The sequence below is a fragment of the Primulina huaijiensis genome, chromosome 16, assembly GCF_012295235.1.
Source record: "Primulina huaijiensis isolate GDHJ02 chromosome 16, ASM1229523v2, whole genome shotgun sequence".
Lineage (NCBI taxonomy): Eukaryota > Viridiplantae > Streptophyta > Magnoliopsida > Lamiales > Gesneriaceae > Primulina > Primulina huaijiensis.
Genome location: NC_133321.1, coordinates 4,918,503 through 4,925,345, shown reverse-complemented (window position 1 = coordinate 4,925,345; position 6,843 = coordinate 4,918,503).

Here is a 6,843-nt window from a genome sequence, read left to right as displayed (position 1 = left end):
CGGTTAGTTTCAGTCATATTGGTGAAAATATTCAAGACAAAAAGAATGGCAAATACGAGTAGCTCGAGTGCTTCGCCGTTTGCTCTGGAGACCAGGAAGGCTGTTATAGAAGATGAAGTCTTCTATAAGAGTCTTCACTACGGGGAAAAGTTACAGAAGCTTGAGTTCCTGTATAATACTGGAGCGGCTACCACTCCTGAACTGGTGGCAGAGATGAAAAAATTGCGGGATCACTTGAACATAGCTGTGTGGGTGGACGTCTTTAAGGATGGTCATATCTATCAGCTAATGCTTCGAAAGGAACTGAAAATCCTTAAGCGCATAGCTTTTTCTCAGAGCTTTGTCAAGACATCTACCGCACCTTTATCCGCTTGGTTGAAAATGTGGATAATTGTTGTAGAGGAAAAATATGATAATGTAATCCGTGCAAACGTTTATGGTTGAATGAAGTATTTATATGAGCTTAACTTTGTTTTTCTCTTTCTTATATCAGTTGACTATGAACTGAAATCAGTTAAGCATTAAGTAATAAATGACAAACTGATATCAGTTGATAATGAACAACTGATAAATAAGAAGCCTGGGTAAATGAGAAAAACGCTTCGGTTGACTCGAGACTCTTTAGCTTCTTCAACATTTAACGTCATCTGTCTATAAGAAAGACGATAGAGATAAAATGTGAGATAATAACAGTTCAATATGTCGGATTCAAGTAATTCTGATGCATGCAGCAGTACGCATATTCAAGTTACTGAACAATTAAGTCCTTATTTAGAAGAGTTGAAGAAAATGATGGATGAATATGTCTTGACGAAAGTGATGTCAACATGGTTCAAAATTCATGATTTGCAGAGGATAAGTAGTAGTTGTGCTGCTCCTTCTCGTGCTCAAGCAGCAACAGCAAGAAAATATGTTGATCGTTTTGAAGTCAGGCATGTTACAGACCTGGTTGATGATAATGTTCTGTTACATGCAATGCTATGGAAGGAATGTCATGTAATTGAGAAGATTTCTACAACTGAATCATTTTCTAGAATCCGAATTTATGAGTTGAATAATTTGATTACAGAATGACAAGATTCGGTTGGTTCTAAGTTATCTTCTGTAAGATGGAATCGATTTTATTCTTAATAAGGTATCATTTCCAATTTGTTGTTGTGTTCTGATTTTCTGCAAATAATTTTATTAGTAAAACAGCATTAATAATAATTTTAAGACAAGTCAATTAAACCAATAATATTGCGAAAGTAAGAAAACTTAGTCTCTGGTAATGGTTTGGTGAAGATGTCAGCTGCTTGTTGCTCAGTTGAAATATACTCCAGTCTGATGTCTTTCTTCAAAGCATGATCTATAATGAAGTGATGTCTGACATCTATATGCTTGGTCCTTGAGTGAAGAACTGGATTATAGGTGATGACAATTGTGCTCTTATTGTCACAAAATAGGGCGATTCATTTGTGATTACTCCATAATCTTTCAGTTGTTGCTGGATCCAGATCAGGTGTGCACAACAACTACCAGCAGCAAGGTATTCTGCTTCAGTTGTTGAGGTAGCTATGGGTGTCTGCTTTTTGCTGAACCAAGAGATCAGTCTGTCTCCTAGAAACTGACAAGATCCACTTGTACTTTTACGATCAAGCTTACATCATGCATAATCTGCATCTGAATATCCAACTAAATTGAAAGTAGAGTCTTTAGAATACCATAACCCAACATTTTGTGTACCCTTAAGATATTTCAAAATTCTTTTAGCAGCTGAGAAATATGATTGCTTAGGATTTGCTTGAAATCTAGCACACATACAGACAGCAAATACAATATCAGGACGACTGGCAGTTAGGTACAACAATGAACCTATTAATCCTCGATATAATGTCGCCTCAACTGATATTCCCCCTTGATCAGTGTCCAATTTTACTGATGAGCTCATGGGAGTATTTGCAGCTGAACATGATTCCATGCCAAATTTCTTCAGCAGCTCCTTTGTATATTTAGTCTGACTGATTAATATACCAGTCTCCAGTTGCTTCACTTGCAGTCTAAGAAAGAATGTCAGTTCACCCATCATGCTCATTTCAAACTTATCCTGCATTAGCTTAGCAAACTTTTCGCATAATTTGGGGTTAGTTGACCAAAATATGATATCATCAACATAAATTTGAACTAATAAAATGTGATCATTCTTAGCAAATTTGAACAAGGTCTTATCAACTGATCCAACAGAAAAATCATGATCAGTTAGAAATTTTGAAAGAGTTTCGTACCAAGCTCTAGGAGCTTGTTTAAGGCCATATAAGGCTTTGTTCAAATGATATACATGATCAGGAAAGTTGTGATTTACAAAACCTGGGGGTTGTTCAACATATACTTCCTCTTGTAGTTGACCGTTCAGGAATGCACTCTTTACATCCATCTGATATACCTTGAGTTTCTTGTGTGATGCATAAGCAAGAAAAATTCTGATTGCTTCCAGTCTTGCAACTGGAGCATACGTCTCATCATAGTCAATTCCTTCTTCTTGCCTATATCCTTGTGCCACTAATCTTGCTTTGTTGCGTACAACTGAACCATTCTCGTTCAGTTTATTTCTGTATACCCATTTTGTACCTATAATAGTTTTTGAAATTGGTCATGGAACTAAGTTCCAGACATTGTTATAAGTGAACTGATTTAGCTCTTCTTGCCTTGCATTTACCCAGTTAGGATCAGCAAGAGCTTCATCAGTTTTCTTCGGTTCTATTTGTGAAACAAAAGCTGAATAGATAAATAAATTTAGCATTTGATTGCGAGTTCTTACTGGATCAGATGGATTTCCTATTACCAGTTCAGGTGGATGTGATTTTCTCCATCTGTACTCAGTATTTGTTGTAGCTGAGAGCTCATGCTTAATTCTAGCATTTTCTAGGAAATTTGAAAGAGTTTGATTGATGAATTCAGTTCCTCGATCAGATCTGATTCGATCAATTCCAACTGATTTTTCATTTAAAAGTCTTTTGAAGAGCTTTATTAGTTGTGAAGCAGTATGGTCTTTAGATTTGAGAAAATAACCCAAGTAAATCTTAAAAAATCATCTACGACTATCAAAGTGTATTTCATTCCTCCTAAGGTCATGACTGGTATATGACCAAAGATATCCATGTGCAACAGTTCTAAGCATCGAGATGAAGATTTACATCCTTTGTTTTTAAAAGAGGATTGTACTTGTTTACCATACTGACATGCTGAGCAAAGTTTTTCTTTTGAAAAGTCTATTTTGGGCAAACCAGCTACAAGTTCATGTTTACTCAGATAGGCAATGGATTTAAAGTTTAAATGATTTAGTCTCTTATGCCACAACTAGTTTTTAGATGATTTGGAAGCAATAAAACAAACTGGTGCATAAGTTTGATCATTCCAACTGACTTTATATGTGTTTCCACAACGTTTGCCAGTTAGTATGATTTCATCAGTTGAAGTTTTGACTAAACATGAGTTTTTGTCAAATTGTACTGAGAATCCACTGTCGCATAACTGACTGATGCTGATCAAGTTATACTTCAGGTTTTCTACTAATAGAACATCTTTAAAAGTAAAGTTACCATGGATAAGCTTACCCTTACCCACAATTCTACCTTTGGAATTGTCCCCGAAACTGATGTTTGGACCAGTGTATCTGATCAGTAGGGATAACGCACTTGCATCTCCTGTCATATGTCGCGAGCATCCAATATCCAAATACCATATTGAGTTCTTGTTTGTACCTGTTACCTGCAATCACACATATAATATAACTTGGTACCCATATCTATTTGGGTCCTGAACTGATTAGTCCTTTAGGAATCCATACTTGGATTAGTCTAACAGACTTTCCAGTAGCTGTATTCCAAATGGTTTTTCTCGGCTTTTGTGTGCTTGGTGTGTAGTGTACAGATGATACAATATTTGTTTCAGCTTTATTCAACTGATTGTTCAGTCTATATATCTTCTGAACTGGCTTGCAGTTATAGTAATTGAAATAGCTATTCGAATAGTTCTTGTGAGACCTCTTTGATGACTGACTTTGTGAATCGGTTGAGAATTTTTGACTATAACCAATCTCATATCTTCTAGCCTTGTTCATATTCTCAGTAGGTTGCTCAATCAGTTTATTGGGCTCAATTTGTTCTTGTATCACTGCTGTTTTGACAAAATGAATGTATTTCTCTTTGTCTATTTTTGGCTTTGGTTGAGTATCATTTGGATATATTTCTACTTGAGTGTTGAACCCTAAACCAGTTTTATCAGAAACTGTTTTTTGTAAATTCTGCATCTCATTCAGTGCAGTAAATGACTTGTTCCAAGACTGAATGAGCTCAGTCTGTTTTGAGTTTTCAAGAATCAACTTCTGGATTAATGACTGATTTTTGTTTCTCTCTGCTTTTAACTCAGCAATTTCCCTTTTTAGACTCAACCCATCAACTGATTCATCAGTTTTGGTTTTATTGTCTTTGGGATCAGTTTGCTTTGCTTTGATTTTTTCAAATAATGATGCAAGCTTTTGATACTCATTTACCATGTCATGTAGTGTTAGAATGAGTTCTTCTCGTGTGAAATTAGTTGAGCTGAAATCAAATACCTGTTGGCTAGATGATTCTTCTTCTGCATCATTAGTCATAAAGCACTTGACTTCCTCATCATCACTAGAGCTGCATGAGCTTTCTAATTCTGAATCCTCACTGTCAGTTTCTGCCCATTTAAATTTGTTTTCTTCAGCTAAGAGTACCTCATGTTTCTTTCTGAAGGACTTCTTATCTTCCTTGGGTCTTCTTTTGTGCTCATATGATTTCTTTCTTCTATCAGTTGAGCCTTGACTGTCCTTCTTGGGTTTAGGACAATCAGCCATAAAGTGACCTGATTTGCCACAGTTGTAGCGGGCATTTGATTCATCTTTGGAGTTGTTCCTTTGGTATGGCTTCTGGAAGTTTCCTTGATTTTTTCTCATGAACCTTCCAAATTTTTTGATGAAAAATGACATTGCATCACTGCTCAACTGATCAGCAGATTTCTCGACTGAACTGATTGGTTCTGTTATGACAGCAGCTAGAGCATTTGTGGCTGCAGGGGTATATGGTTCTCCTTCTCTGGTCTGCAGCTCAAATTCATAAGCCTTTAAATCAGCAAACAGATCATGAAGTTCAATCTGGTTCAGATCTATGGACTCCCTCATTGCCATGGTCTTGACATCCCATTCCTTGGGAAGACCTCTCATTACTTTCAGTGCAATATCTTTGTTGGTATACACTTTTCCAAGTGCATTTAACTCATTGATGATACTGCTTACTCTTTCATCATACTCGTGCATTGATTTTCCTGCTTTCATTTTGATGTTATCAAACTTTTGAACAGCAACAGAAAGATTATTTTCTTTGGTTTGATCATTTCCTTCACACATCTGGATCAGCTTTTCCCAAATTTCTTTGGCTGACTTACACATCTTTATTTTGCTGAAGGTTACTTTGTCCAGCGTTTTGTACAGAATGTCTTTAGCCAAATTATCAAGATTTGCTTTTCTTTTATCTTCAGTTGTCCATTCATCTCTGGGCTTTTCTATTCTTTGTGGTGCCCCTTCTGTTATGGCAACTGATGTATTTGTTTTTAGAATCTTCATGGGTCCATCAGTTATGACATACCACATGTCATAATCTTGTACAGCTAAATGAGCCTGCATTCTGATTTTCCACTCATCAAATTCTTCTCTGGAGAACATAGGAATTTTGTTGAATGAAGTCATGCTAGCAAGTTTATAGATCAAAAGTATTCACGCACAAGATTCAACTGCTCTGATACCACTTGATAGGATCGATTAACGTAGCAAGAGTGTTTAGAAGGGGGGTTGGATAAAAACTCTCAATTAAAACTGATCTTTTCGAGTTTTGAGTTCATTTTGGTGAGAAACTGATTATCTGAATCTTGCTGGTCAATGACAATCAGTTAAGGTAAAGTAGTTGCGGAAATTAACTGACTGAAAGATAAAATACAAAACTGAAATAAAATACACAAGGATTGTTTCTCGATGTTCGGATATTTCAGTTACTCCTACGTCACCCCTTCTATCTCAAGGATAGGATTTCAACTAAAAGACTTTGATCGAATACAAGATTTGTACTGACCCACTTCAGTTTGGACTTATTACTGCCAAAAGCTGAAACTCTTAGCATTACAAAATGTTCTCAGTGCGTAACTGATCTTAGCACTATCGAATTTAACGATTATTACAAAGTGCTAGTGAGCTCAAATTGTAGCCTTGACTGCTACGAATAAATCAAGTAAGGGTGAGCTAAGATTTTGACAGAGTAACAGCAAGCTTTGAATAGAGTGATCTGTATATTTTTTTTCAACTGTTCTTCTGTCATAATTATAAGCTTCCCTTCCAACGGTAACTTGAGATATGTTTGAATCTCTGTATACGTTGATTGTCACTTCATCATTCATTGGGCATTGTTTGCTTCATTTATTGTAATGCGATGTCTTAATTGCTTTAGCCGAAATGCATTGTTCTAAGCTGTATTGATTGAAGTGCGGCGTTTCATATTCAGTTACAATCTGCTATGTCTCTTTGTCGGTTGAATGTTATTTCCCGAGACATGTTTAGTTGAAGGAAGCATACGGCTGAATATATCAACTGATCGGTTTCCAACTGATCAGTTTTCTTTATTAGATCTGCTGATTTCAGTTGTTAAGTCCAGTTGCTGAATATAATTGCGCGTATCAGTTGGTTGATCAGTTTGTCAAACTCCAGAATTTAGAGTTTGGTTCATATTTTGTCAAACGCCGGAATTTCGTTTCCAAAAACAACTGATCAGTTTTCTTTATTAGATCTGCTGA